At 25.1% G+C, this 18,619-nt stretch overlaps 1 long non-coding RNA gene across 1 annotated transcript; it reads left to right on the forward strand.

The window, feature by feature from the left end:
- The first annotated feature begins 9,927 nt into the window (after positions 1-9,927).
- LOC140181904 (uncharacterized) lies at positions 9,928-10,563 on the forward strand. Its single transcript, XR_011877541.1, has 2 exons — positions 9,928-10,068; positions 10,229-10,563. It is a non-coding gene; the product is annotated as an uncharacterized lncRNA (long non-coding RNA).
- Positions 10,564-18,619: the final 8,056 nt, after the last annotated feature.

Here is an 18,619-nt window from a genome sequence, read left to right on the forward strand (position 1 = left end):
TGGAAAGAAATTAACACTAAAGAAATTAAAGTGCCTTCCAAGCTACCTTGTCTTCTTATGTTTACTTCCAGGTCTTCGGGCTAATGAATATTCAAACATTCATGGTATTATTTTGGAGACTATTATAATTTACATACATAGAAAGAAAGAAAAGAATAAAAAAGTATACCAAGACCATAAATTAAAGAAAATGGACTCAACCAAGTGATCACTAATAATGCCAATCGTGTGGTCGCAAATCCAACTTAAATAAGTGTTGGTATGGACGGGATTGTGGAGGGAAACAAGTCAAACAACAAAGAAGTGGTTATTTAGATAGTAAATAAATAAAATGCTTTTGACTATAATGTACGCTATTTGTTTATTTGAAATTTTGAATTCATATAAAAAAAAAGTAGAAAATCAATAACCCAATAATGTATATTTTAAGTAGGTAACCTAGCACTTGTGAACTTATTTCTTCTATCTACTGTAGTAATTTTATGCCATTTTTTTCTTTTTGTTTTAATCACATCAAAGTAGTATTGTAACTTTTTTATTTTGATTAAAAGAAGTACTTTTACAATTATATTCAAACTAGCGGCTCAACGGCCGCCTTGCTATTATTTTTAAGAAATTAATTTTTTTTAATATATTATTTGCTCTTTAAATTTATTAGATCATTATTTTTTTATTTTAATATTGACGTAATCTTATTTATATCATATTTTAGTATTGGTGTTAATATATTATTCACTTTTTAAATTTGTCAAATAAGTTTTTTTTTCATCATTTCAAAATTAATGTAGCCTTAGTTATATGATATTTTATTGAAATTAAAATTATTATAAAAAACTTTTAAAATGCTAAATTATAAAAGTACACATTAAAAATATGTATATGTTATCGGAAAAAGATATAGTTAAAAAAAACAACAAAAATATTATCCTAATTTAATATCAATAATTATAAAAAATTATTCAATAATTAAAAAATAAATTATAAAAAATAAAATATTTTAAGTTATTTAATATTTGTAAGAAATATAAAATAAATAAATTAAATTAAAAAATAAGAAAAAAGAATTATGTTGTTATTATGTGTAATAAAATCAAGATAAAAATTTACTAATATTATTTACAAATTAGTTATTTATATATTAAATTTATTTATTTTCTCAATCCTATTTAATTTGAAGCAAATTTAAAAATTTAAATTCAAAATCCACTTTATCTTTATCCATAATTCTAATAGATAAAAATATTTATTTCTTTAATTTTATATTGAACAAATTTAATTATCTTTAATTTTATTATTATTTCTAAGTTATTAAGTTTTATTTTGATTATATCATCTCATCATATCATATACTATTATTTTTTTTATTATTCCTTTTACATGTACTAGCGGCTCAACAGGTACTGTCGTGCCTGTTCAGTCGCTTTACTATTGAGTTAAAAAAATATTTTTATATTTTTATTTTTAAAATTATAAATTTAATATCAATAATTAAAAAATAAATTATAAAAAAATAAAATATTTTAAATTATTTAATATATGTAGAAAGTATAAAATAAATAAATTTAAATTAAAAAATAAAAAAAAGAATTATGTTGTTATTATGTGTAACAAAATTAAGATAAAAATTTACTAATATTATTTACAAATTAGTTATTTATATATTAAATTTACTTATTTTCTCAATCCTATTTAATTTGAAATAAATTTATAAAATTTATATTTATATTCAAAACACTTTTTTAGAAAATACACAATTTTAATAGATAAAAAATTATTTTTTTAATTTTATATTGAACATCTTTAATTATCTTAAATTTTATTATTATTTCAAAATTATTAATTTTTATTTTGATTATATCATCTCATCATACTATACACTATTATTTTCTCTTATTATTTTTTTATATGTATAATTATTATTGTCTCACCGTCACTATTATGTTACCTTATTTTATTGTCCTTCTTTATTTTCTTCTTTTATTAACCCCAATTGCAATCAATTATCACCATACCATTATTGCAGCTCTCATTTTTGTTTATCACTTTGATTTATACATATCCATTGTCTTAACTTTTGAGTTGTTAAAGATTTGTTAAAAGAATTATTTTCTTGTTTGATTTAGATATCTAGATCTATAACTATTATATAAATAGTTAAATACTTATTTTTCATACTTACTTGTTAAGTCATATTTTATCATTTAAAAAAAAATTAAGATATCGGGCGTTCAAAAGTTTTGTATAAAATAATAAAATAAAAAATAAAAAAATTTATAAGTTATTTAATTTTTTTAATATATAGAATAATTGGATTTAAATGAATTTAGATATAATACTAAAATTATTACGTTGTTACTATGTATAACAATGAAGATATAAATTTATAAATATTTGTAAATTTATTCATTTCTCAATTATAAATTTATAAAAATTTATATTTAAATCACTCTTTCTTTCGCATAATTTTAATAGCTAAAAAAATTTTATTTCTTATAATTTTATATTCAACATTTTAAATTATCTTTAATTTTATTATTCTTTTAGAATTTTTAATTTTTAGTTTCATTATTCTTTTTTTTTACTATTATCTATCTACATATGCCTCACCACCATTCTTATATTAACTTGTTCTCTCTTTTTTCCTCCATTTTTTATTCTCTTCTTATCTTCTCTTTAATTGCAGTTAGTTACATCATATATTAGTTCATAATTATTACACTCAAAAGTGAATACTAATTTAAAAATAAAATTCAAAAAAAAATCTCATAACTCTTATGTGAATCATTTACACTCTTATAAATGTAACGAATGAATAAATTTAACTTTTTTTTATTATGAGTATTTTTTTTATTATCTAATGCATATAAAGTCACATATTTTTATTTATGATAAAAGTTAAAAATTAAAATTAAATTACATTAGTACTTTTTGGTTTAATAAAATTAAAATAAAGTACAAAAATAAAGATAAAAACTAAAAAAATAGATGACTTTAAAAAAAGATAATGTTAAATTTTATGACATTATGTATGAGAACAGTGATTTATTTTTATTATATTTATTTTTGTACTAAATAACAAAAAAAATTAAATTTTATGTCTTTTTTTTATTACTTATTTTATTTATTACTTATTTTAGTTATTTAATTGATAATTTTAAGTTACATAATATTATCATTTTTTTATTTTATTTATAATGATTTCAAGGATGGTAGCAAATGTTGCTGAAGTGAAACAAATACAAACCGACAAAAAGCTAGAAGCATACCAAGAAGAGGTTAGATCTAACATAAAAAAAATCAAGGAGCAGCAATCACAAAACTGGAAGCATAATTTGGATACCTATCCAAGTAAATATTTATATCTACAAATGCATTTTTCAGTGATACTATGACCAATCCAATAATAAAATAAAATATAAAAAGTAATAGATAAAATAAGTAAAAAATAAGTAAAATAAGTAATAAAAAACTATTTAAAAACGGACATAAAAAATATAAAATAAATAGATACCCATGTAATATTTTAAGTTAAACTAATAAGTAAATATAAAAAACTTAAACTAATAGGTTATATTTATTATTTATTTTACTTATCCAGTGATATCCATGCATGTAAGTTTTAATTTATTATTATTATTATTATTATTATTATTATTATTATATATATTCTATTTTAAAAATTATTTATTTTTTTAAATTTTTTAATTTGTTTTATTGTATTTTTCTTTTACTTTGGAAATTTTATGGTTTAAAGATAATAGATTTGAATTTTGGTAATTTATTGAGTCTAATCGAAATAAACACATTGAAATACAATAAACAAAATCGTTAATTCAACATTTATTAATAGATAATTACTAGAAAAAAATATTACATAAATAATAGAAATAAGTTGATAACATACAAACTAATTTAGAGAGAGAAAAAAAACGTAACAAAAAGAAAATATAGATTTTTACCTTTTGCTATATGGTAAACTGATTATATATAATATAATAAATAGTACATGTTCTCAATATAAGAACATGAGATTTAATATGACGACCCTTTCATGAAATATCTCCGCCTTAATAAAAGAACTAATATAATTTAGACTTAAAATGTTTATTTTTGTACTTAATAAAAAATCTAATATCATTTAACTTAATTTTTAACTTTCAAGATACATGAAAGATAATTTAAAAGATACTTATTATATAAGAAGTTAAAAATATTCTAAATTTAAAAAATTATTTAATAACAAAATTAAATTTGTTCAAAATCGTAGGGAGAATTAGAGAGAGAAAGAAAAAGTTGAAACTTTCTAAGTAATTACAAAGAATTACCACCATCAAAGCTTTTCAATTTGAGTATATTAAGTGAGGTTGAAGAAGCAAACCATGACGATAAATCTAAAAATTTTTTGTCTCTTTTTATATAGTGTTTCACTTTAAGTAACTTTTCTTTATGGATAGTATTCAAATGACGAACAAAATAATAAGAAGATTCGTATTAGACTATGAAAATTAATCTAATCCTTATAATATGATGGCATTATTTCAAAATATGTAAAATAAAATCATAAAGTATAGTTTAATTGATGTGCACAATAAAATAAATATGAAACTTATAAAATAGAAGTCAAATGTGGATAGCAATGGTTGCCTTCCGTCCTAAGCTAAGGTACTATATTAAACTACGACTTAAATTTATAATGATTAGTTAAAAAACTTACAATTATAGTACTATTTTTTATTATTTTAGTTAAAAATAATTAGGATTACTAACATCAAATTTTGATAATTTGAAAAAATTTTAAATGCTTTATATCTTAACTCTTTTAACAAAACTTCAACAATTCATAAAATTAACACAATAATAGATGGTTATAAATCAAAGTAATAGATAAGAGTAAACGTTACGATAATGATACTTAGTGATAATTAATAACGATCAGATGAAGAGAATGTGGAAGGAGAAAAAAAATAAGAAAAGAGAACAAGGTAATATAATAGTAGCGATGAGACAATGGCAGGTATGTGTATAGAGAATAATATATAGTAAGAGAAAGAATAGTGTTTGATACAGTGAGTGAATATAATAAAAATATAAATTAATAATTTTGAAACAAATAATAAAATTAAACATAATTTAAAAAAATAAATATTAAATTAAAAAATATTTTTTATCAATTGGAATTATACATGAAGATAAAGAGTGTTTTGAATATAAATTTTTATCTCTGTTTTAAATTAAATATTATTAAAAATAAATAAATAAACTTAATAACATTCCTAAATAGTTAATTGTAAATAATGTTTCTAAATCTTTATTTTCATTTTGTTACACATAATAACAACATAATAAATTTGTTTAATATCTTATTTAATTTAAATTTATAAATTTTATATATTTTAAAAGTTAAATAATTTATAAATTTTTTATTTTTGTTTTTAAATTTTTTATTCTTAATGTTTAGATTATTTTATCAAATTTATAATTTTAAAATAAAATTATAAAAATTAATCCCTTCAAAACAATAAAAAAAGCAGCTTAACAGTGCCTATTAAAACGCTAGCTAGTCTCTCATAAAAGATTTAACTATTTATTTTGATCAATTAATTATTTTTTTTGTGTTTTACTTTATTATAAGGCTACCTTTAGTAAGATAATTTGCGAAAATCTTTTATTATGATTGGCATAATTTTTTTCTAATATTTTGCATATGCATATATTTTATACATCAAAACTTTCAAAAGTACAAATTAAAGACGGTAAAAAAAAGTACTTGGTAAAAAATATCTTATCCCTAACTTGTTTCAATTCTCTTTTTCTTGTTTAATTATAAGAAATATTTTTAGTCAAGTAAAAATGATAGGTCAAACTTTGTTTAACTATCAATAAATATATTATTTTTGTATTTACATGTTAGATCAATTATTAGTTTAAATCTAAGTTATTTATCAAATAAAAAATACAGACTCTTTTTATATTTTATTAAAAAATTCTACTTAAATAAATAATTTAATATGTATAAAAGTATAAATTGACTGATGAGTTAGTTATTCAATATATAATTATCATTATATTTTAAAAATAAGAAGTTTCCATTTAAACAAATATTTTTATTTGGATATATATAAAAAATATAAATTTACAAAAATTTTTTTTATTATATTATTATCATTGTACTATACTACAGTATTTATTATGATATATTTTTTTATTTTAAGAATCATAAGTTTTTTTTATAATTAATTATAAAATCAAAAACCCTTTTGATTATCATTTAAATTATTAAAAAATTATATATAGAAAAATAATTTTGATTTTTCATGTATTGCTCAAGTGTAAGTTTGAATTTAAGTTAAAAATAAAAGCCAATTTCAATTAAGTCCGGTCCTTTTTTGTAACCTGATATATGTTAATTTTTAGGCATTTGTTAACTAACTCATTTAAGAAAATTCAGACAAGCCTAAAGCTTAAAAACAAAATAATCATACTATGTGTATATTAAAATTAACTACTAAAATTAACTACTAATATAAAATACATATGATCACGATTATTACATCAATAATAATGAGAATGACAATAAAAACACTATTAATAGTATTTAATCGTGCTCTACATCCAAGGTTAGATATAACTATAAATAAATGAATACATAGCAAACAAATTTTTTTTGTTTTTCATTTGGAATCCAGCATAAAATCCAAATGGAAAAGTATGAGGAGCCAATGGAATATTTATATAATGTGTACAATGAAAGTTTAGAGATATAATCATTAGTGTTATCTTTTTCCATCAGCTGAAGCTTTTGGGATGAGTGTTATCATGCATGGTATTAGAGCGCTAGATCCGAAAGGTCAAGAGTTCGAGTTTTGGTGAACTCCAAAATTAGTTTAAGCTTTTGGGAAGATGTTTATTATCGCTAGTACTCGGATGGTTATTCTACATAGTATGGGAGATGTTTATTTTGTCACTCAATAGCCCATTGTACACATTGTACAAATAGTCCATTGTCTCCCTAGCGGGATCCAATGCAAATATATACCCGCCTTTCTAACCAATAAAGCCGGAGAATAAAAAGTAAAAAATAAAAACAGAAAAGAGGTTAAACATGTTTAAAATACAACTTTGACAAAATGAAAAAATTGAATCAGTTGATTTCTAACGTTTTTGTTGCCTGCAATACGTAAACATTGCACGAGGTAGCAACTATTCTAAAAAGGAAAAAAAAAACTAAAACCACTCTTCATACAATGTGAAATTATGCAAACTCGGACACTAATTACAGCTAAGTCCTTGTAAGCCAAAAGAACAAACACTTAATAGGTTTTAATTTAGGTGTTATATCAACTTTTATAGTTGTGAGTAAGTTTAGAAGTGAGTCAAATTAATTCGTGAACTAACTTAAGCTTAGTTCGTTAACAGCTCGATAAACTAAGTTTATGAGCTTGTAAGTAAAGTTTGAACCTAAATTTGAGTTCATATATTAAATGAACGGAGTTTAAATTTGGATAAACTCAGTTTTTGGCTTTGATTATATATATATATATATATATATATATATATATATATATATATATATATATATTGTATTTTATTTACTTTATATACATATATAATTATGATAAAAGACATAAATTATAATTGATAGATATATAATTTTTGATTTATATAGAATTATAAATTATCTTTTTATTATTTGTGCCAACTCGTAATAGAAAGAATGGAGAATGAAAGATGCAGCAGAATGAAATAAGAATGAAAATATGAAAAATTTAATAGCAAAAATACAATTGATAAAAATAATTTTTCTATTAGACCTCTAAGAAACATGTTCTTAATAACTTAGGTCACAGGAAGAGATTCTTTACTAGACCTTGAAAGAACTTGTCAATGACAACCTAAATCAAATGGTAAAAACAGAAAGAACTAAAACACAAAATTACCTTAGGTTGTCTTTCAATTTTCTTCATGCAACAAGCGAAGAAAATTACTCACCTCACTCAATCACACAATGAAAAACATGCATAATAGACACTAGAAATTTTTATTCATCAAAAGTTAATCAAGATGAGTCACAAAAAAATGTTTAAATATGCCCCTAACAAATGAGCCTAAAAGTAGGCCAAATCTTCCTAAAAAATAACATAATTTAAATCAGATTTAATCTTATTGAATTAGATCATATTTGATTTAAATTTAATATTTCTAAAAGTACTATTAAACAAATCAGAACTAAATCAAATCTTCTAACAAACCCTAACAGCAAAACAAACTAAACATAGACCTAATAATGGACCTACTTATGACTTCCACTGAACTTGAAAAATATTAGTAGGCTTCTTACTGTCCTAACTTAGCCTAATGAGCTTTGTCTTTTCTCCCTTAGTTAGCACTTGATGTATCTCCTTATGTATAAGTAGTGCTACCAAGTTTCCAAAACTTCCCTTGAGCTTCTTTGTACGTGCTTTAGTAATGAGACCATCTAGAAGTGTGAAATCTTCATTCTGCTTTTTTGCCTTAGTATGCCCAAATTGTTTTTCTGCGCATGTATCATTCCCTCCTTCCTTAAAAATATTCGCCTTCGAATATATATCCATAACAAAACGGGAAAGATTAGAAATATTGAAAGTGACATAGACATTACTCACTTGATAGATCAATTTTATAGGTATTATCGTTGATTCTCTCAAACACTTGGAAAGCTCCATCTGCTCTAGTATCAAGTTTAGACTTTCTTTGAGTAGAAAACATCTCCTTTCTTAAATGAACCCAAACTCAATCACCTAGTTCAAAGACTATGTACTTTCAACCCTTATTGACCCGTTTATTAGCCATGGTCCTATTCTTCCTTTCAAGCATGTCACAAGCCTTCTCATGTAATATTTTAACTTTTTCAGCCAGTCTTTCTTCATCTAAGCTAACAAGGTCACTCAAAGATAGTGATAACAAGTCCAAAATAGTTAAAGAGTTAAAATCATACACAAGTTTAAAAGAAAAAAAAATATATATATGGAAGAATGAACAGTTCTATTATTAACAAACTCAATAAAAGGTAAACAATCTTTTCAAGTTCTTAAGTTCTTACCAATAACAGCACGCAATAAGGTGCCTAATGTTCTGTTTACCACTTCAGTTTGACTATCCGTTTAAGGATGACAAGTAATAGAGTACGATAGTTTTGTACCCAACTTACTTCACAACACTTTTCAAAAATGACTCAAAAACTTTGTATACGATCGAAAACAATAGTTTGAGAAACGTCATGCAAACACACAATATTTTTAAAAAACAGGTCAGCAATGTTTGTTACATCATCAGTTTTATGGAATGCAATGAAATGAACCATTTTATTAAATCTGTTTATCATAATAAAAATATTGTCTCTACCCTTCCTAGTCTGAGGTAAACCAAGGACAAAATTCATAGAAATATCAACCCATGGATACATAGAAACGGATAAGAGAATATACAAGCCATGGGACAATGACTTAGATTTATCCTGCTTACATGCAATATATTTATATGTTGTGCTGGAAAGGGAATGAATGAAAAAATTGACTGAAGTGAAGTTATAAATGTTGGGCTTTGGATCTGAATTGGGTCCGGTCCAATCGATTTGACTTGTTCGGCCCAATTTTAGGTCAAAACCTTTGAAATTAGTGTTAAAATTCATATTTTAATTATTTCTACCTCATTAAATTAAAAAATTTAATTTTCTAATTTTTAATTAATTATTAATTTATTTATTAATTATTTATTAATTTTGCAAGTTTTACATTACTGATATTGATAACTTCATTAAAGAACTAAACAATGTGTTTTCTTTAAAAGATTTGGGAAATTTTAGTTATTTTCTAGGTTTGGAAGCTTCATATTTACCTCAAGGCACCTTGCTGATTACTCAAACTAAGTATGCTGATGAATTATTGAGAAGAGCAGGGATGGACACATCGAATTAAATGCCAACTCCTATAATGTCCAGCACCAAATTGGCAACTCATGGTTCAAAATCCTTTGAAGACCCGAAACTCTAAGATCTATTGTAGGAGCTTTACAATACCTCACCTTGACAAGGTCAGAATTGGCATTTACAATGAATAAATTTTCTCAGTTCATGCATAATCCAACTCTACATCACTGGAATTAAAGAGAATACTCAGAGATGTTAGAGGTACAGTGGAATATGGTTTAATTTTTTCGAAATCTACTGATTTTAGACTAATTGAATTTTCAGATGCTGATTGGAGAGGAGATCTTGATGATTGGAAATCTATTACTAGATTTTGTGTTTACCTGGGATGCAATCTCGTTTCATGGAAAAGGAAAAAGCAAACAAAGGCGAGTAGGAGTAGTACAGAAGCCGAGTATAAGGCTATGTGTGTTGCGCAAACTGAACTTATGTCCATTCAACAATTACTTGAAGAGTTGCATAGTAGATATAAACATGCATCTTGAACTTGATTTGTACTTTCTTAGAGATTTGGTGAATCAAAAGGCTATCTATATCTCTTACATTCCATCGACAATTTGTGCCTCAGTTTGAAGGGAAGTATGAAAGAAGTTACCTAATTAGTGTGTTTATTTAACTAATTTCAATTAAAAAATAGTTATAACAGAGTTAGAGTTAGTGATAGCCTTAGGTATTGGGAGCTATATATTAGTCCCTATTTCCTTATTTAGATAGTCTTGTAATACCTTTACATACATATCAATGTTTACGTCTCTCTTAAAAAGTATACTCTACTCAAATTCTTTTGATTCTGTTTTTCTTTTCTCTAGTTCTTAGATTAGTTTCAGTTCATCAAAGTCTCTTTGATTCCTTTAGCTATGTCATCATTAAAATCCGTGGAATAATATTATTCAAGTAAAAAATTGACTAGGTTGGTGTTGACTTAGTGTTTTGTCAAACAAGTCGGCTAAACTCTTGGAATCATATATTATTCTCCTAATTTAGTATTGATATCCTTGTTTTTCAATCATATATTATTCTCCTAATTTAGTATTGATATCCTTGTTTTTCAAGAATGATTACTCATTTCATGAATTTTCAAAAAAAGTAAAAATAACATCTAAAGTATCTTTTTATGTTACAGATATAATTATTCATATAACTATTTAGATATTTTTTCTTATCAACTTAAGTTTTTAGAAGAATTAATATTATAGCATAATATTTAGAACTTTTATGAACAAAAGTCTAGAATTCAATCATTGTTGAACTTCAAAAGAAAGAATATTAGCATAAGACAAATGAAAAGAGAAATAAGGCTTATGCTAAAAAAGACGTGCAAATTCAAAATAAAATTATTGTATATTAGAACATGTTAGAGATAGATTTGATAAATTATTAAGAGTATTTTTCACTCAGTTCGTATATATGAATGGGGAAAAAGGGGTAAAGAAGCTTCACTAAAATAAAAGTCTTAGTAACTAAAGTGAGGAAACAAAAAAATATTTACATGTGAATTATTTAATGATTTTTTGTTTAATTAAGGTATAGTTAATAAACACAAATTAAAGTTATTGAAATTATTGTAGACATTATCCTTTTGTTGCATTCAAAGGCTGATCAAAACACACAACTAAATTACAGAGGCAAAGGCATCACAAAAAATCAATAATTCCTGGTGAGTTAGAAGTTAGGAGTATCCTTTTTAAATAAGACTTATTTAATTGTCTCATTGATGATAGCAAAACAAAGTCACTACTGCTGAAAAATCTTGCATCTAATTTACTAACTATGATTCAAAAGAAAGCCGTAAAATAGTAGTAAGACTCGTATCCTCTTAACCAAAATTGAGATTTCAATTCTTATTATTTTAGGCATGAAGAAACTTCAAAATTCCAAATTAGTATCCCCACCCATTGAGGTGCCTATCAACAAAAATTTAGTTACCGTATTGACAGTAGATGCCTTAGTGGTGAACGAAAAAAATTGATACAAATTTTGATAAGTCAATCTCATATTGTTCAAATGTTAAAAATGTGAGTTATACACATTTTTATTTTTAAAAAATATTCAAATTAGTCCCGCCTTCTTTTCTTCCCTTTATTTTTAAATGTTTATAAGAATTTCTCAAATTATTTGGTATTTAAAATTTTATTCTCTTTAATTATTAATTACATATCTCTCTTTTGTTGGTTAAATATAATGTATTTAAGTATTCATTTCATTTTTTTTTAATAATATTTAGCTAACACGGTACGATCCTTAATCACTAAATAAAGTTTTAATTTTTTCTAATTTATAAATATAATTTAATTTAATTTATATAATATATTTAATAGAAAATATTATGTATATCAAACAACAACTTTGTCTAGTTTAACCGATGGATTAATTTATTCGGTAAATAATTTTACTAAATTTAATCGATTTTTATTAAGTTTAACTAGATTAATTATTTAACTGATTCAAATAATGATCCAATCTAGGTTAATGACTGAGTAATCGAGTTTTTAATTCAATCGACTGAGTTGAACCAAATTTGATAACTATATAGCCAATACTTTTTATCAATATTAGTCAACACCTTATTTTTATATTATTAAAATTTATAATTTAGAGTTTAGAATTTTAAATTCAGTACTTGATATTTAGAGTATTAACCTAGTATTAGTCAAAAATGATAAATTTTATTAATCATATGGTACTATTTTTAACAAATATATAACAAATACATAAAAAAATGGTAAATTCTATCATACACTTCCAATTTTAAAGGGTAATTTACCCCTTATTACATGTCACAATATAGAGATTGAAAAAATCAAGTTGGGCTGGTCTAGTGGTTAGCTCATTAGTCCGCTTAAGCAAGTACCGCGACAGATTACTTCTTGACCTGTCGGGTTGGAGGATACCGTGGAAAACCAAAAAATATTAGAGATTGAATTAGATTGGTTTGTCATGGTTAAATTTAATTTTTTATTTAATTTAAATTTTAATAAACCAATTACAACTAACTATGGTATAATTCTTTTTGCAATTTATAAAAATTATTAAAAAAAATTCTCATTTTGTAATTTTTTTTCAAATCACATATTTATTAAGCAAGAAAAATCTCAAAAAAGTAAAATAAAACAAATATAAAAAAATTATTTATTAATCATTTTGTAATTTTTTTCAACCCACATATTTATTAATCATTTTCAATGAAGAAAATTTCAAAACATAAAACAAATAAATAAAAAATTCAAAAGTCATAATACTATTCTGTCTTACTTCCTTCATATTATTAAAGAAAAATTTATTCTTCGTTACAAAGACAATCTAAAAAAAACGGTTAAACTCAAAGTTGTTAAGAGTAGGAGAAAAAAAAAGGAAAAGAAAAAAAGAACTATGTAATCTGCACCAAATTTAACGAAATTTAAATTTAATTAAAAAATATTAAGGGGGTTTTATTTTAAAAAATATGTTATTTTTTTCAAAAATTTCTATAATTTTACCTGCTTATATATATCTCAATGTATTTATTTAGTAAGTTCATTTAACATACACAACTTTAATTGAACTGTAGTTAAAAATAAATTTAATTGTAATGAAAGATTTTTTAGTAAGTACGAAATATACCGTATATGAAGAGGTTTTTTTTGCAAGATATAATATTTTGAAAATTTTTAATGCCTTTAGAACTTTTTTATATTTTTTATCTTTTGAGATTTTTTTTTGTTGAAAATGATTAATAGATATGTAATTTGAAAAAAAAATACAAAATGAGATTCTTTTAATAATTTTTATAAATTATAAAAAAATTATACCAAAATTAGTTAGTTGGATTATCAAAACTTAGATTAAATAAAAGGTTAAATTTAATCATGATAAATTAATCTAATTCAACCATTAATATTATGACATGTAACAAGGAATAAGTTATCCTTTAAAATTAGAAAGATATGGTAGAATTTACCATAAAAAAATCTAAACATTATAACATTTTATAAAAGTTTTGTTAATTGATAATCTTAATATGTATCATCTAAGATATATTTTTTTTTTGGTGACTTATCATCTAAGATATATGTTGATAGCTAAAGCATTTTTAAAAGTTTTTTGGCTTCAAAAAAAATAAAGAATTTAAAGTTTCTTTAGTAAAATAAAGTTTTTTCTTATTGTATTTGAACCCTAGAATAAAATCACAATTATATGAGGTATATATTAAAATATAATGTATATATTTAAAATGAGTTAAACTATACATATATTTATATATAAATACATAATAACTTATTTTACATTTTTTTTTCAAATAATCTTCCTTTTAAAATGGAAAAAGGTAATGGAAAGGAAGACTAGTTCTGTAGCTGAAATAAGAATGGAAATTTGGGCTTGTTTAGGTGAATTTTTAAGAAAAGTTCTTTTTTCGACTTATCTTTTTTTGGAAGATCTTATGTAAAAGTAAAAGTAATTTTATGTTTGGATATCTCATATAAAAAGATCTTTTTATCTATCAATTATGTTTGAGTATAACAATATAAAAGTACTTATTTATTTATTTATTACATGAAAAACATCTTTTTTTTAAGGAAAAAAGATCTTTTTTACAAAAGATATAAATTACAACTTCTCAAAAAAGATATTTTTTTTCTAGTACTTTTACTTTTACTACTAGAAATTTGCCAAACACGCTAAAAAAATAAAAAAGATATTTTTTTATCAAAATAATGGCGCCCAAACGAACACTTTGTCCATCTTCTTCCTCTCTAATCTCTATATATAGTATTCTCTTGCTACTTGTGTTATACATATCATATATTATGTGTGACCACTAGGGGTGTTTAAAACCGATCCGGACCGAACTAAACCGACTAACCGAACCGATAAACTTAAAAACCGAACAAACCAAAAATCGAAAAAACATGTCTTGCTGTTTTTATTGCGGTTTGATTTAGTTTTCGGTTCTGACAATGAAAATTCCAACCAAACCGAACCGAACCGAACCAGTAAGGTAAAAAAAAACCCTAAAAAACCAAGTCCCCTCCTATACCCCCAAATGAACGTGACCTAACCTAACCCCCAAACGAACCCCCACGCCCCACCCCCAAACGAAACCTAGCCGCTCTCTTCTCCGTTCTCACAATCTCGCTCTATGCACCTCCAAGCGCCAGCGAGAGACCCTTCCTCCTACCACCTTGCAACGCCGCCGAAGCCTTCCTCCCAGCGCTGCCAAATCGTTCGTGCTGCTGCTCCCAGGACCTCATCGCGGACAGAGCAGCCCAATACATAGTCAGCCACAGCCAGCGCCCAGCAACCAAGCACCACCCTCGCACGTCGCACCCAGCAGTAGCACAGAGCACCCAGCACCACCCTCGCAAGTCGCACCTAGCACCACCATCGCAGGTCACACCCAGCAGCACCCTCGCAAGTTGCAAGTCGCACAGCACCACACCACCACCCAGCAGCGTTTCTGGCCACCCACAACACAACACCTCCCACCCAGCCACCAATTCAAGTCAGACATGGAGTCCGAGCCACCAAGTCAGTTATGTAATTTGATTGAAATTGTTGTTCTATTTGTTATTCATTTTTCAATTGCTGTTTTGTTAAATTACTGAAATTGCTTCTGGGTTGTTCATATTGAATTACTGAATCTGCTTCTGGATTGTTCATACTGAATTACTGAAATTACTATTCTGTTTGTTGTTCATACTGAAATCACTGTTCTATTTGTTGTTATCTGATAATATCTGAAAATTTGATCTGAAACTGCTTCTGGTTTATTATTATTATTATTAGTTACTTTGGAAAAATAAAAAATTACTTTTGAAGTGATTTAGTATGATTTATCAAGTGTTGGAGGTTCTGGATGTTGATAGGGTTCGATTGAAATCATGAGAAACTGGATATTATTGAATTACTTTTGTTGAATTACTTAATTGTTGATATTGTTGCTGGTTGTTGGTATCGTTCTGTTTTTAATTTATTTATTGTTGTGTTTCTGCTCTTGATTTTGTAAATTGCTTGTAAATTGATTTTGTTGTTCAATATATTTGTTTATGCAGTTTAAGAAGTTTAGCTGTTTCGTTGGAGAAGATACTATAACTTGGCTATCTTTTTAATGGAAATTTATTTTTATTTTCAGTTGTGTTGACTATTGAATTTTTAAACTTCTTTATTTGTCGTATTTGAATTTCTTTTGTCGTTAAATTTCATTCGATTAAGACTTTGTTAGCTATATGTATTTGTGTTTGTTGATTTCAATGTTATGACTTTGTGAAATAGTATGGTAGTATTTTTTTTAATTGATTGAAAAAACCGAACAAACAGAACCAAACCAAACCGATTTTAATTGGTTTGGTTTGGTTCGGATGGCCTCGATAAAAAACCGAACCGCATTTTAATTAGACGATTGGATCGGATGACTTTTCTCTCAAAAACCAAACCAAACCACACCACGAATACCCCTAGTGGTCACAGTTCCTCAGATTCTCACCCCAAGAAGTAATGGCCATCAATATGAGAACATGTCTCTCCACACTCTTACTCTTCTTCCTCTTTTTCACTCTCCACGTGGACAAATCTGTATCTCAGTTAATACTCGCTATTTTAAGAGAAGAGTGTTCGAAAGTCCTTTCACCAAGAGTATAATCAAGAAGCTCATAAAACATGAAATAAAAGAAACCTTGAAACACTTGACACACCAAACCATTAATCTCCCTCCCCCACCGCCAGATGCACCACCGGAGAAAATTGAGGGCCTCCATTTTCTCAAACAGTATCTCAACAACTATGGTCAGTAGCGGATTCAAGAGGGGCTAAGGTGGTCATGGTCCCCCCCCTCCCCAATTTTTTTTTAAAAAAAATTAGTACTATTAGTTTATATATTATTATTATATGATATATATATATATTAATTATAAATTAAATATGTTTTTATATATTACACACTAAAAAAAATTACCTATTAGTAACTTAATATGTATAAATTATAATGTGTATTATAATATATTAATAGTAATTAACAAATAGGTTTAAAAAATAATAAAAGCGTATAAATATATAAATAATTAAAAAATTATTAAAAAATATAGGAAGGTAAAAAGAAATAATTATAAAAAAATTATTTTGATTCTTTTTATGACACAAATAATAACTGAATAAATTTTTTAAACAATAAAAATTATTAAAATAATACTTTAAAACAAGATGAAAGACGAATTTTTAGCAGATTATATGATTGTATATGTTGAAAAAGAGAATGCTTCAAAATTTATTTTAGATAGTAAATTGATAATTTTAGTTATATGAAATATTACAGAACAAATTAAAAAATACCAAAATCTTAAAGTATGTAGTTGAATGTTAATTTTTATATAATATAATTATTAATTTTAACCTATATACTATAAATTATATTCTATTGACATTTTGTATTTTAATTTATTTTTTATTTAATTTGGCCCCCTCTTATAAAATTTCTAGATCCGCCACGGACTACGGTTACATCCAAGACTCCGACAATTACACAGATCTAATGGACAACGACATTGTTTTTGTCATCAGATCCTATTAGACCTTCTTCGATCTTCCCATCACCGATTATCTTAACAACGACACTCTCCAGCAGCTTTTGCTTCTCCAGAGTGCCATTCCTGATGTGAATTTCACGTACTCTCTCTTCCCAAGCAACAACGTGTCGTGGCCTAAAGGAAACAACTAGTTCTCTAACTGTACCAATCTCACCTACGGTTTTCACCCCAAGAAGAAAGTTCCAGAGAACTTCCTCGTTGTGTTTAGAGACTCGTTCAAGCGGTGGTCAGAAGCTATATCAACGGTGGTGAACCTAACATTTACAAAGAAAAGGTACTAATAATAACACAAGTTCAGCATATTCACCACAAAATTAGTATCATTATCCATCAATTTAATCAATTTCTAACACTTTTAGTAATATAACACAAACTAATAATCCTAAAACTATCATATCTTAACCACCTAAAATCAATATACTTGGCAAAAATTCTACGTGTATAAATTACAAACATATTAGCAAACAACTAACAAATAGTTGCGAAAGACAACCTACTAAAACCCTATTGCATGACCAGCCGAAGGCATAAGCACATGCTTATCAAAGCATCAATATCTTCATCACAGAAATTATACACTCATCCTAAATTTTCAATTCAACGATAAATTCAATATACTTGGCAAAAGAACAAAATATTTATAGCAACAAAAGATAGAGCTAAGTGATTTTTTAAGCAATACATCAACAAATTCAACCAAATTTCATCAATTGTTCAACAAAATAAATAGTCTTTTAACATTAATTCACACAAATTCAACGTATTCAACACAAAATCAATAGCATTATCCACCAATTCAGTCAATTTTTAACACTTTCAGCAATATAACACAAACTAATAATCCTAAAACTAACATATCTTAACCACCTAAAATTCATTAAAATAAAAAAATTAACTCTAACTAAATTAACTAACTAAAATTGGAATAATAAAACAACATAACTAAAACATAAGTTGAATTACAAAGAAAAAGAGTTTAAAGAAACCTAGAATGCAGAACTAGGAGAGAACTGAGAAGAGATGAAGATGCGGTAGTACTATGATGTTGCCAGAGCTAGAGGAAGCAGAAGGGTAGTCGCCAAAGGCTAGGGAAGTCGTC

This window comes from Arachis hypogaea, chromosome 19, assembly GCF_003086295.3.
Source record: "Arachis hypogaea cultivar Tifrunner chromosome 19, arahy.Tifrunner.gnm2.J5K5, whole genome shotgun sequence".
In the NCBI taxonomy this organism is placed as follows: domain Eukaryota; kingdom Viridiplantae; phylum Streptophyta; class Magnoliopsida; order Fabales; family Fabaceae; genus Arachis; species Arachis hypogaea.